General features: G+C 40.6%; 2 protein-coding genes across 4 annotated transcripts in view; one reads left to right on the top strand and one right to left on the bottom strand.

The window, feature by feature from the left end:
* The window catches only part of LOC124720070, a 51,572-nt gene extending 49,616 nt beyond the window's left edge, over positions 1-1,956 (bottom strand). The window contains exon 1 of one of the 2 annotated variants that reach the window (XM_047245338.1): positions 1,279-1,956. The gene's annotated coding sequence lies outside the window, so the exon portion shown is untranslated. The remainder of the gene's footprint in view (positions 1-1,278) is intronic. The other variant, XM_047245337.1, reaches the window with a different exon arrangement.
* A 26-nt stretch (positions 1,957-1,982) lies between these two features.
* The window catches only part of LOC124720072, a 41,640-nt gene continuing 29,561 nt past the window's right edge, over positions 1,983-14,061 (top strand). The window contains exon 1 of one of the 2 annotated variants that reach the window (XM_047245339.1): positions 1,983-2,118. The gene's annotated coding sequence lies outside the window, so the exon portion shown is untranslated. Of the gene's footprint in view, positions 2,196-14,061 lie in introns of both variants that reach the window. The other variant, XM_047245340.1, reaches the window with a different exon arrangement.

The raw sequence follows: 14,061 nt of genomic DNA, 5'->3' as shown, positions 1-14,061 counted from the left end.
CCCCCCCCCCTCCTGAAATGAAAACAAGATATACAGATTGAGTTAGCAACTCCTACCCACCACCTTTTACAGGTTAGTTATTAGCGATGCAGCCTTAGAACTCCACTTATCTGCCTTTTCAATACATTACTGCATGGATACATAGAGGTTTTCCTTAGTAACTGGAAACCCTATGTTGGACCAGCCCAGATTTCAGACCATTTTTTTCCACTAAGATTGAATGTGGGTCACAGTGGAGATGGGCCAGAAATTTTATTTCCTTAATATTATTCCCATCACTGTAAAAACTTACTTGCAGTAGCAACCTTCATTCTCTCACAATAGAGTCTAGTGCATTTTTAGCTTTGTTCGGAGAGTACTGAACTACTATATTTCATGGTTGATTCAAACCACGAGTTAAAAAAATGTTCTATTTTCATGATACATACTGCATATTTTAGAATGTTACAAGGAGACAGAAAATAATGAGATCAAGCAAGACTTAATTAGGTCCATCTTGATATAAAAAATAAAACCAGAAATCTTTAAATAACCTACATAAATAAAATTAGCCTAGTTAGAACTTAGACCCACATTGGTATTATATAATTTTTTTAAAAGTGGCCAAAACAGTACACACATGTCTCTACTAATGAACATAACAGGGAACCACGACTACATATGTACCTGTTAATGGCCACAGAAGTTGAACGGCGTGTTTTTGGACTAGATCATATTTAAAATGTAAAAATGAAACCATAATATATAATCTTAACTCTAATACATTAAGTTTCTTCTGATGTTTTATTTATACATGTTGAATATGAAACACCTATTGTACATTGCTTAAAGAAAACTCTAGGAAACGCAACAACACACATCTTTTCACAAAAATGATTCAGAACAAAAACAAAAAATGCTTCTGTATCAAATTGAATAGCACATTTCTTGTTTATACTAAGCTATTGTAAGACTGGCTGATATTCAAAAGAAGTTTAAAAATTCGCTAATTACACCAAAGTGGCCATAAGTGAGGCAGTGGCCAAAACTTGGGCCTTGGCCCTACTTCTGATATAGTGTTTGTGAACTGCTGAGTCCATGCTGACATCAGTTTTTTATTTAAACAGCAAATATCATTAGCGAGTAAATATACTGGTGTGTGTGTGTGTGTGTGTACATAACTAGATTATTTACATACAAAATCTTTTGAAATATTCCGTGGATGAAAATTTCCAGTTTCATCTAACCGCACGAAGTCTACAGATCTAAATTTCATTTATATACACAAATCCAACTTACCAGGTAATTTATGTATGCTCTGGGTTTGTTATTTTGCACACAACTCTTGGCGTAAGAAAAAATTCGCTCAACAGCCGACTTTCTTCGCGATTCTGAATATAACAGTTACATACACTAACGAATCAATATCTTTGATTGCGCACATGCGTACAAGTGTTTCGCAACAGTTTCCAGGTTTAATGCTGTACAACAATATATTAAAAACAAATTAGTAATGCCCTAGTTCTACGAATCATTCTTTTCCCTTTTCTAGTAACAGTCAACTTAACTACTCCACACTCCACAGAGACAGAACCTGCAATGGCGATCATCTTGTATTAAGGACTTTATTGATCAAAATAGCGGCAATTTTAAACTTTCACTCTGGTGGTGTCAACTACATAAAGTAATCTCAGTGTCATAGAATGATAATTTCTCAAGTCAGACAATTATTGTTTAATATTTGCTCTGATGAAATGTTCGTCTACCACACAGTTATAATACGTGTGTCTCAAACCATTGCCTGCCGTTTAAAGATGAAAAAATTATTACGCAGTTTTGATGTCAGTGTGCTGTATTTGACAAAAGATGCGGCAAGTTTCGTGCATACGATTATTTAAGCAAAAAGCAATATCATTTTGAAGCTTTCTGAACGATTCCATGCTTCCGCAAATCTCAAAACGACCAAGAATTACCGCTTATTGATTAAACGAATGACAGCTGCTGTGATTGTTCGCTATTGGCCAAGAGGTTTGTCGCCATTTTCTTACAGTCAGCCAACATTACTGCTCAAATTTGTAGTATGGTGCTTAACAGCAATCAAACTGTCAAAAGCTGGAACGTATTGTAGATAAACTAAAGGTAATAATATAATGTGTAAAAAGTAAAGCATTGTAGATGGATGTGTAATGTCATCATCGTGTGGTTATATAGTAAAGGTAAAGTAATCAACGTATACTTCAAACATATCCTGTTAAATAATCTATGTCGTTTCATTTGTAAGACCAGTGTGATACAATCGCGTTGCGATGGTTCGGCTATTACTTGCTATTTACTTGTTGATTTTGCGTATTTCCTTTGAACTTACGGCAGACGATCTGACTCGTTGTGGTGTAGTTTTTGAGAGTTCACTCTATACACGGGAGAGCATGAAGTCATAACTCTCTACACTCTAGTAGCAATCCGTAATTTCTACAGTCTTTTACGAATAATTCGCACAGAAATTACACATACGAATGCCATACGATGTGGAGGTTGTTCTTTGGTTCTTTCCTGGGAAACATTTGTTGCCTTTTCTGAGATGATAGTTTATTACCCCTAACGAGATTCCGTGGTCTAGCTGTGGAGAATATACCTTCCAATCCCCACCCAGATGCAACTATTCTGTAATTTCCGAAATTCCTTTCTATTGTCTGTAAATTATTGTTTGACGTACCCTATGCTAGATTGTTCAGGCTGAAATTTGCAACCTGTTTATCTGTCTGTATATAATGACTAAAGAAAAGATGGAAAGAAATCATTTGACAGGCACAACTATAAAGGGCTGATACAAAAGCAATAGTGGCATGATGGTGCCTCTTGCCAAGCAGAGATTTCTTTCAGTATCAATAATTTATTTGCCCAATGATGGTTTCAGTTTGCTATAGGATACATCAGCTTAATACAAGAAGATAAACATACGAATATATGGACATTTTAGTGAAATTATCAATCCAATGGATTCTATTTGATGTTGCCATTGATTCCACACATTTTTAACAAGCAAAGGACAGCAAAGATGGTGGGCTGTGGCCTTGTTGGGGGAATGATCCCAGCTGAACTAGACAGTGTGATAATGAAAACCAACAGGAAACAAAAGGAGCTATAATACACAATAATTTTTTTTAAAAAAGTAATGGTCAATTTTCACGTTGTGTAGAAACTCCCCCCTCCTATACTGATTTTTATAGCATTGACAAAAAAAAAAACTCTCTCATCAGTAGGATAGAATTTTTAGGTGTATGTATTCGTGACAATGTGAAATGGTACAAAATGGTCACAATGTACTACTCATTATCTTCTGAGGAAACTCCATAATTACCAGAAAACATTTAGACTCTGTACAGACATTCAGAATAATGAAACAAGCTAAATACAGACTCCTGTAGAGCAGTATTTAAAATTCTCCTTGTACTACCCTTATCTCATTTATATATGCACGAAGCTCAAATATTAACAAATGAAGCATGTTAAAAAAAGGAAAATATCAAAGTATAAATGAGTGTTACTGTAATTTTCACTATTATGATTGTAGGCTGAAGCATGACGTGCATGTCAGTACTGTAAGTGTGAAATTCTGTAAAGGAGGAGTACATCTGACTGGCATTATGCCATCTACCTCTACTCTGCAAACCACTGTGCTGTGCGTGACAGAGCTTTGAGTAAAACAGCACAGTTTGCAAATTTTTTTTCGAGGTGGCAGGGTAAGAGGAGCAACATGTGTACGGAAATACGGAAGCGTCCAATCCCACCCGTCTGCTTTGACCCATGACGTCACAAATATGGCGGAAACATAAAAAAAACACACACACTTTCCACAAGAAGCCTAATGACAGTAACGGGACAAGCGCAGGAAATGGGGTGTTTTGGGTGGGGGGCAAACTAAATATAAACAAATTAGACGCCTTGCGTAGCTACAACGTGTAAGTGAAGACAGCCATGCATGAATACCCACCCCACCTCCCCAGGGGTTGTAACCCCTGCAACCCATAGAAGATAAAGATGCTTCAGTAGCTGATTAGTGTTTTTTGTCTTTAAAAAAAAAAAAAAAAAAAAAAAAAAAATCTCACGGGATAGAACGAACAGATCAGAAAGATAAATATAATAAACTAAAACAGAAATTCGAGGAAACAGATAATTAAAATAAGTAATAAGTGTTTTTTAAATAAAAAAAAAAAAATCTCTCGAGATAGAACGAAACAGATCAGAAAAAGTAAATAAAATAAGATAAAAGCAGAACTGGAGACAGCCACACTCAAACCAAACTCCGCGCCGTCATGACGTCACACACGACAACACCCTTACGTCACGGGTCAAAAGCCGACGCGTGGGATCGGACGCTTCTGTCGACCCCATGTGTACATTAATTTTGTGAGAGACTCAAGAAAACCTTTACAGACACACACCAAATTATGCTTAAGCCGTACTCGGTGTTACAAATGGTTCACACAGTTTGAAAATGGCTGGACGGAAGTTAAAGATGTCCCTCATTCAGGACAGCCTTAGGTGTCTTTTGATGACGCTCGTGTCAGGAATGTCAACGAAATTGTGTGTGCCAATCGAAAACTGACTGTCTTAAACACTGCAGAAGAAAGTAACATTTCAGTTGGATCATGTTGTGAAATCCTGACGAAGCATTTGGAATGCACGATGTTGCCGCCAAGTTTATCCCACGATTTGTGAGTCGAAACCAGAAAGATCTTCACCACGCAATCTGTGTGAAGAGTTTTTAGATTGTGCAAATGGGAAAAAGATGTTCCTAAAGAGAATCATAACTAGTGATGAGATGTGGGTCTTTAGTTATGATGTTGAGACCAAGGTTCAATCTTTGCAGTGTATCGGAAAATTTTTTTCAAGACCAAAAATAGCTAGTAATGTCAGGTCAAATGTCAGAGCCGTGCTTTGACTTTGAAGGATTAGTTCATCATGAATTCATGCCACAGGAACAAACCGTTAATCGGTGGTACTATTGGGACGTGTTGCGACACCTGCGAGAAAATGTAAGAAGGAAATGGCGTGAAATGTAGTGAGACAATTCCTGGCTCTTGCATCACGTTAATGCAGCTGCACATTCATCCGTGTTGGTGTGCAACTATTGCGCCCAAATGAAATCGCTGATGCTGCCTCATCCTCCGTACTTACATCTTTTCTTTGACATCATTGTGACTTCACACCAGTTTTAGTGCGTTTTCACCTCACACCATCGTCAACTTCCTCAGATTTCATCTTGTTTCTCCCTGTTTCATCCATTTCTCCCTTCTCATGATTATTCCCTTGTATTTGGGCGTATTTTTTCGGATGTAATCCTGCATTATTTACGTAATTTTTTGCATTTTTTCCACCACCGTGGATCCTTGCCCCCCTTCCATCTGTGTCAGTACAGAAAAGTTTCTTATCCCTAGCCAGAACCCAGTCCCACATGCTGTTCCTGCATTGTTGCTTGGCTCATGGAATCCCTCCAAATGGTGTAACCATCAAATTACCCAACCGGCTGCCACCCCATCCTTCCACAATGACCTCCAGCTTCTGCCAGTCCTAGCCCTCACCAACATAGACCTGCAAAATCCTATTAACCAAGCCCAAACCTCCTTGCAGTACCTTCTCTTCATCCGCAAAATTATCCTGCTGTGCAAACCCAAATTCCTGGAACCCGTAACACACACTGAAACCCTTGCCCTCCAGGAACTAAAGCAACATTCACAACACAACCTCAAAAAACTCTCCACCCTTCTCACTTCCTACTCCCACGTTGGAGTATTACTATCTACCACCTCTACAACCACCTCCTAACCTCCCCCACGTCCCCTCATAGCTGACAAGCCCTGTCTCGCAGATCTGCTAGATTTACCCCACCCTCCAAATCTCCCTCCCACCACCACACAGAATCCAGAACCTAAACACAGTCATGAACCTTTCCACCAGAAGCCTTAGCCCCACAGAAGTACATGGTGTCCACAATGAGACTCCAACATTTGAACTCGTAAAATCTGAGAGGTAACACAATTTATTGACGAACAAATATAGGGAAATCATACAGCAGCTCATCAAGGATTCATACACAGGTGGACGGTTCAGTACACTTGAACATGGGTGCCATGGGTAGCGCGAAAGTTTTCAAGTCTATAATCGATTTCGTGCCACGTGTTGCGGAGCATTTGTTCTGTGACAGAGTTGATGACAATTCTTATGCGCTGTTTCAAGTCTTTCAGGTCCTTTACCGGTGTAGCATATACCCGGTCTTTCACATAACCCCAGAAGAAAAAATCGAGGGGGTTATGTCGGATGAACATGGCGGCCAAGGAGTTGGACCTCCACGGCCGATCCATGTCATTTAAAAATTTTCTGACATCAAGGCTCCAATGGGGTGGTGCACCGTCCTGTTGAAACATCACATTTGGCTGCAGGTCTGTCTGTTATATGTGGCATGGCAAATTGTCCCAACATGTCCAGGTAGATGGCTCCATCCACAGTCGGCTCCTGAAAGAAAAATGGCCCAACAATGCGATTTATCATCAAACCACACCACACATTAACTTTCGGACTGTCGCACATGTGTTCCCTAGGTGCATGTGGATTTTCAGACCCCCAGATGCGCACATTGTGACCATTGACAGCCCGTGACACGTGAAAGGTTGCCTCGTCAGTAAACATCACGCGCGATAAAAATGACTCGTCCGCGGCAATGCGACCTAACGTGACACATGCAAATTCTTCTCGCTTTGGTCGATCATCGGGCTCGATTTCTTGCACAACCTGCACTTTATATGCGTGCAAACGTAACCGCTGATGAAACACTCTGTGCATTGTCGAACGTTTCGTAAGAAGTTCTCGTGCTGCCTGTCGCACTGACTTCTGTGGACTCTGTTTGAATGACCGCTGCATTTGTTCCACACCATGTTTGCTGATCCCAGACTTACCACCACCGTGCCCTTTCGCAACACTCCCAATAGCCATAAACTGATCACACCACTTCTTTATAGTCTCGAACGACGGGGGGGCGCTTTGTTGTAAACTTGACGAAAGTTTCTTTGCACTTGGGTTGCCGATTTTGTCTCTGCATACCGCCAGACCACTTGTGCAAGCTTATTCATATCCTCCATTTTGATAAAACAATTGATTGCAGCTCCACTACGGCCACTTGGCGTATCAAATTTTCACACCACAAACTTGTTGAATTGCTCTGTCTGCCCCTTCAGGATTCACAGGTCCACCATCTGAAATGAGAAAGATATAGGATATTAAAATGTTGGAGTCTCATTGTGGACACCCTGTCGTCTCCGAAGGCCTCACCTTTTGCCCCACTCCCAAGTTCAATTATGAAGGACTTGTTAAAGACCTCCTCTGCTTCTCCTGATCCCTACAGTGGAAACACTATTTTGGCACCAACCCTTCCAGTCAGACTACCCCCCTCCCCCCCCCCCCACTCACCCCTGACCTCCGTCTAACCTTCTGACTCCACATAGCTACCCTACCCTCTCTCCACCTCGTCTCTGTGTGTTCCCCAGCAGCACTTCACTGCCACCGCCCCTACCCTGCTATCCCTCCCCCTCCCCGCCCCAAACTCCTCCTTACCCCCACCAAGTTGCCACTCATATCATGTGCCGGTGCTCCTCCTCCTCCTCCTCCTCCTCCTCCTCCCCCCTCCCCCCCCCCCCCCCCAAGTGTGACTTCAGCTGCCATAGGCTGCAGTCGTATACACGCACATGTATGTGTATGTGTGTGTGTGGGGGGGGGTGTCTATTTTCATCAAAGGTTTTATTGGTCGAAAGCTTATACTGTGACAGTCTTTTTTTTTTTTATTGTGCCTATCTGCGACTTACCATCTCCACTATATGGTGAGTAGCAACTTCCTTTTCATAATATTGCTTTATAATTAAATCGCCAATGTGATCATTTGTTGAATTATCATTTAAAATTGATAATTTGCATAAACTGCAATTACTTTCTTAAACCTGATTTGTTCTATATTGTTGTTGTTGTTGTTGTCTTCAGTCCTGAGACTGGTTTGATGCAGCTCTCCATGCTACTCTATCCTGTGCAAGCTTCTTCATCTGCCAGTACTTACTGCAGCCCACATCCTTCTGAATCTGCTTATTGTATTCATCTCTTGGTCTCCCTCTTCGATTTTTACCCTCCACTCTGCCATCCAGTACTAAATTGGTGGTCCCTTGATGCCTCAGAATATGCCCTACTAACCGATCCCTTATTCTAGTCAAGTTGTGCCACAAATTTCTCTTCTCTCCAATTCTATTCAATACCTCCTCATTACTTATGTGATCTACCCATCTAATCTTCAGGATTCTTCTGTAGCACCACATTTCAAAAGCTTCTATTCTCTTCTTGTCTAAAGTATTTATCGTCCACGTTTCACTTCCATACAGTGCTACACTCCATATAAATACTTTGAGAAACGACTTCCTGATGCTTGAATCTGTACTCGATGTTAACAGATTTCTCTTCTTCAGAAACACTTTCCTTGCCATTGCCGGTCTACATTTTATATTCTCTCTACTTCGACCAAAATCAGTTATTTTGTTCCCCAAATAGCAAAACTCCTTTACTACTTTAAGTGCCTCATTTTCTAATCTAATTCCCTCAGCATCACCCAACTTAATTCGACTACATTACATTATCCTCGTTATGCTTTTTTTTATGTTCATCTTATATCCTCCTTTCAAAACACTATCCATTCCGTTCAACTGCTCTTCCAAGTCCATTGCTGTCTCTGACAGAATTACAATGTCATCGGCGAACCTCAAAAGTTTTTATTTCTTCTCCACAGATTTTAATACCTACTCCGAATTTTTCTTTTGTTTCCTTTACTGCTTGCTCAATATACAGATTGAATAACATCGGGGAGAGGCTACAACCCTGTCTCACTCCCTCCCCAAGCACTGCTTCCCTTTCATGCCCCTCAACTCTTATCTGCCATTTGGTTTCTGTACAAATTGTAAATAGCCTTTTGCTCCCTGTATTTTACCCCTGCCACCTTCATAATTTGAAAGAGAGTATTCCAGTCAAGATTGTCAAAAACTCTCTCTAAGTCTACAAATGCTAGAAACGTAGGTTTGCCTTTCCTTAATCTATTTTCTAAGATAAATCGTAGGGTCAGTATTGCCTCACGTGTTCCAATAGATTAGATTAGATTAATACTTGTTCCATAGATCATGAATACGACACTTCGTAAACATTGTGGAACCTGTCAGGTTGATAAAAGATGTCTGTACAAGATATTGCAATACACAAAATATTGCATGACACTAATGTTTAAGTTGTTGTTGTTGTTCCCACCCCCCCACCCCCCCCCCCTTTAATTTATATATAAAAATTCAGCCAATGAGTAGAAGGAGTTGTCATCTAGAAATTCTTTTAATTTATTTTTAAATATTAGTTGGCTATCTGTCAGGCTTTTGATGCTGTTTGGTAGGTGACCAAAGACTTTTGTGGCAGCATAATTTGCTCCTTTCTGTGCCAAAGTCAGCTTTAACCCCGCATAGTGAAGATCATCCTTTCTGCTGGTATTATAGCTATGCACACTGCTATTACTTTTGAACTGGGTTGGATTATTAACAACAAATTTCATAAGTGAATATATATACTGTGATGTTACCGTGAGGATCCCTAGATCCTTAAATAGATGTCTGCAGGATGACCGTGTGTGGGCTCCAGCAATTATTCTGATTACACGTTTTTGAGCAATGAATACTTTTCTACTCAACGATGAATTACCCCAGAATATGATGCCATACGAAAGCAGTGAATCAAAGTAGGCATAGTAAGCTAATTTACTGAGATTCTTATTGTAGTGTTGGCAGAAGAGCCAACACTGTTTTTCTAGAGGAGGCCGAAATGCACGCGTTTAATTACACGCTGACTGGCGTTAGGTCTGGAACAGGTCAGAGAAATAAGACTATCAAAACAGGAGGTATCTGGTAGAATACTTGACTTTAATCCTCAATTGTAGAACATCTCTCGTTACGGTACATGCTTCATAATATTAATTATCAATTGAATACGGCGCCTTGCTAGGTCATAGCAAATGTAGCTGAAGGCTATGCTAACTATCGTCTCGGCAAATGAGAGCGTGTTTGTCAGTGAACCATTGCTATGAACGTCGGCTGTACAACTGGGGCGAGTGCCAGGACGTCTCTCTAGACCTGCCGTGTGGTGGCGCTCGGTCTGTTATCACTGACAGTGGCGACACGCGGGTCCGACGTATACTACCGGACCGCGGCCGATTTAAAGGCTACCACCTAGCAAGTGTGGTGTCTGGCGGTGACACCACATTTATCACCAAAATTTGCAATAACCCTAATAGCATACATAGCTGAACTCAGACGTTTCAGCAGACCATCAACTTGTTGCTTCCAGTTTAACCTCTCATCAGTGGACACACCTAAAAATTTTGAAAATTCTACCTTAGCTACAGACTTCTGTTCAAAGTCTATATTTATTACTGGAGTTGTGCCATTTACTGTACGGAACTGTATATACTGTGTTTTATCAAAATTTAAAGAGAGTCCGTTTGCTGAGAACCACTTAATAATTTTTGTGAAAACCTCAGTATTTGCATTATTAATGTTCTGGTCGTCGGTATTCGATGACATTACAGTTCATCCAGAAGATCCTTTGCCACCTCCGATTACTTTGCACATCACGACGCCAATCGCTGCTTTAACGTTTGTGGGACAGCACGAAGCTCGTGCGGAATACCTCGGACAAAAATAACAAAACGAACAGGACCCGCTTCTTACCAAATCTTCCCACAAAGTAAATTTTTAACATTTGTACAATTTTTCCAGATAAACAAATGAACAGCTCTTCTGTTCATTTATATTCAAAATTGGCATGAGATTTCACCCCCAAAATGAATCATTTTGGAAAACCCTGGCGACAAAAATCTAGGAAATCTCATTCTCTCAAACCAAGACTAGATTGTCAGGTTTAGCATCAGGACGTGGGACGTTGGGGGAGGGGGGCGGGGTGAAGAGAGTGGAAAAGGAGAGGAACAGGGAAGGGGAAAGGACAGGTTGGAACATTGGTGGAGGACAGCACATAAATGGGGTGAGGGAATTTAGAAAAGCAAGTGGTGGTGACAGGTCAAGGTGCTAGAAACTGCTCCTGCCCCCCCCCCCCCCCCCCCTCTCTCTCCTGACAATGTGCATATCAGTCCCTAGTACCTGCCAGGTAATGCTCTTCTGCTGCATCCTCCCTACCAAAAAGTCCTCAATCCAGTCACAAATTACACTTGATGCCCCATATGAACGTACTTTTGATGACAAGTTTAGGTATGTTACCGAGTTAAATGCTTTTCAGAAACCAAGAAATACTGCATCTATCTGACTGCCTGTATCCAAAGCTTTCAGTATGTCATTAGTAAAGTGCAAATTTGGTTTCAGAATCTGTGCTGGTTGGCACTGAGGATATCATTCTGTTCAAGATGCCTCATTATGTTTGAGCCCAGAATATGTTGCAAGATATTACAGCAAATTGATATCAGGATATTAGACAGTAGTTTCATGGATCATTTATACTATCCTCCTTGTAGACGGATGTGACCTGTGCTTTTCTTCTAAGTAGTGGGCACGGTTTTTTGTTTGAAGGATCTGTAAGGATTATAGTCAGAAGAGGGACAAACTTGGCTGCAAATTCAGTATAAATCTAACAGGGATGGAGCTTTGTTCTATTTTAACAATTTCAGCAGTTTCTCAACATCACTGACACTAATACTGATTTCATTCTTCTTTCTAGTGGTACAAGATTTAATTTGGGAAATTCTTCAAGGTTTTCCTCTGTAAAGGAACAACGGAGCTTTTGCTTTGGTGCCACTAACAGCCTCTACAAACAACCAGAATTTCTTTTGATTTTGTGAAAGATTATTTGAGAATATTCAACTACGGTAGTCACTTGAGACTTCATGCATTGCACTATTAACAGCCACACGTTTCATTCAGCATCTCTCTATCTGTATTATTATGTTTTGTTTTAAACATATTATGCAGTAAGCTCTGGTTCTTCAGGAGTTTCTGCACAGTGACCTAATATCATGTAGGGTCTTTCCTGTGTGTTGAAAACTCTCTGCCGGCCGGGGTGGCCGAGCAGTTCTAGGCGCTACAGTCTGGAACCGCACGACCGCTACAGTCGCAGGTTCGAATCCTGCCTCGGGCATGGATGTGTGTGGTGTCCTTAGGTTAGTTAGGTTTAAGTAGTTCTAAGTTCTAGGGGACTGAAGACCTTAGAAGTTAAGTCCCATAGTGCTCAGAGCCATTTGAACCATTTTTGAAAAACTCTTTCTCAGTAACAGCTAATGTATGAAGTTAAAATTTGTCACATTGAGGCCCACGGTACCTAGGTGGTGTAAAAAATTGAGGCCTCTAAGCAAATGCAGTCAAAAGATATTGCCATTTATGTCACATGTTTTGATACTTGCACACTCACTTATCAAAACCCATACTGTACTTCCCATTGGCGTAGAAACACGAGATTTGGCAAGAAGCAGTATTTCACAGCACAACAAAAGGAAAAAGCTGAAAATTTGTAATTATATCACATGAAAAAATATTTATTTTGTCATTTTTTATGCCTCAGGAGTGATTGTTGCATATAGATATGACGTTTCACATTGTATGTGAAACGCCATATCTGCTTGCAGCAATCACTCCTAGATATTGATGATGGCGGAGTTCTGAGATGAGTTCTGGAACAATTTCGTATGTAATTGGCTTTTCTATGGAAAAGTCTAAGTGCTTAATGGAACATTTATTCAGCCAGGCAACCTACAAAATAATCAGTTCACAGCAGTGAAATTTTCAATCTTGCTTGTCACAGACATTTAGCTGCTTCAATTTAAGCTGTACTCTTAGGATCCTACCTGACCCTACCCTCAGAAAAAAACAACAAATTTTTGGCAACCAGTATTATATGTAAAAGTTTAGCTTTTCTTGTAACTGTATTGTACATATATTAATTTGCACCATTAACTTTTCTTGTTTGTGTGTTCATGCTACTTAACAGTGATGTTGCTTGGCTGACTGCATAACTCTGAATATCTATTGTCATTGGCTGTCAAGCTATGATTGACCAACTAAAGCTCCTTGCAGTCTTCATTTTATTGTTTTAGAAGCTACCGTGCTGTATTTGGTGGAATTCACATTTATTCTTTAACGTATAAGTCACTGTGCATTAAGTATATCTTCGAAACTTGTTGGTTTGTTGTATATTTTCATTTGCCAGATTGTTGGAAAGTTCTGCGCCTGTGTTTAAAACCTTTACCATTCAAAGGTTTGATGAGTTTTACAGCTGTGAGGGAAAGTACGAGGTGCATTCAAGTTCTAAGGCCTCCGATTTTTTTTCTAATTAACTACTCGCCCGAAATCGATGAAACTGGCGTTACTTCTCGACGTAATCGCCCTGCAGACGTACACATTTTTCATAATGCTGACGCCATGATTCTATGGCAGCGGCAAAGGCTTCTTTAGGAGTCTGTTTTGACCACTGGAAAATCGCTGAGGCAATAGCAGCACGGCTGGTGGATGTGCGGCCACGGAGAGTGTCTTTCATTGTTGGAAAAAGCCAAAAGTCACTAGGAGCCAGGTCAGGTGAGTAGGGAGCATGAGGAATAACTTCAAAGTTGTTATCACGAAGAAACTGTTGCGTAACGTTAGCTCGATGTGCGGGTGCGTTGTCTTGGTGAAACAACACACAGGCAGCCCTTCCCAGACATTTTTGTTGCTGTGCAGGAAGGAATTTGTTCTTCAAAACATTTTCGTAGGATGCACCTGCTACCGTAGTGCTCTTTGGAACGCAGTGGGTAAGGATTACGCCCTCACTGTCCCAGAACATGGACACCATCATTTTTTCAGCACTGGCGGTTACCCGAAATTTTTTTGGTGGCGGTGAGTCTGTGTGTTTCCATTGAGCTGACTGGCGCTTTGTTTCTGGATTGAAAAATGGGATCCACGTCTCATCCATTGTCACAACTGATGAAAAGAAAGTCCCATTCATGCTGTCGTTGCACATCAACATTGATTGGCAACATGCCACACG

This window comes from Schistocerca piceifrons, chromosome 11, assembly GCF_021461385.2.
Source record: "Schistocerca piceifrons isolate TAMUIC-IGC-003096 chromosome 11, iqSchPice1.1, whole genome shotgun sequence".
NCBI lineage: Eukaryota > Metazoa > Arthropoda > Insecta > Orthoptera > Acrididae > Schistocerca > Schistocerca piceifrons.
The sequence above is the reverse complement of the archived record's forward strand: the minus strand, read 5'-3'. Positions and strand labels throughout refer to the sequence as shown.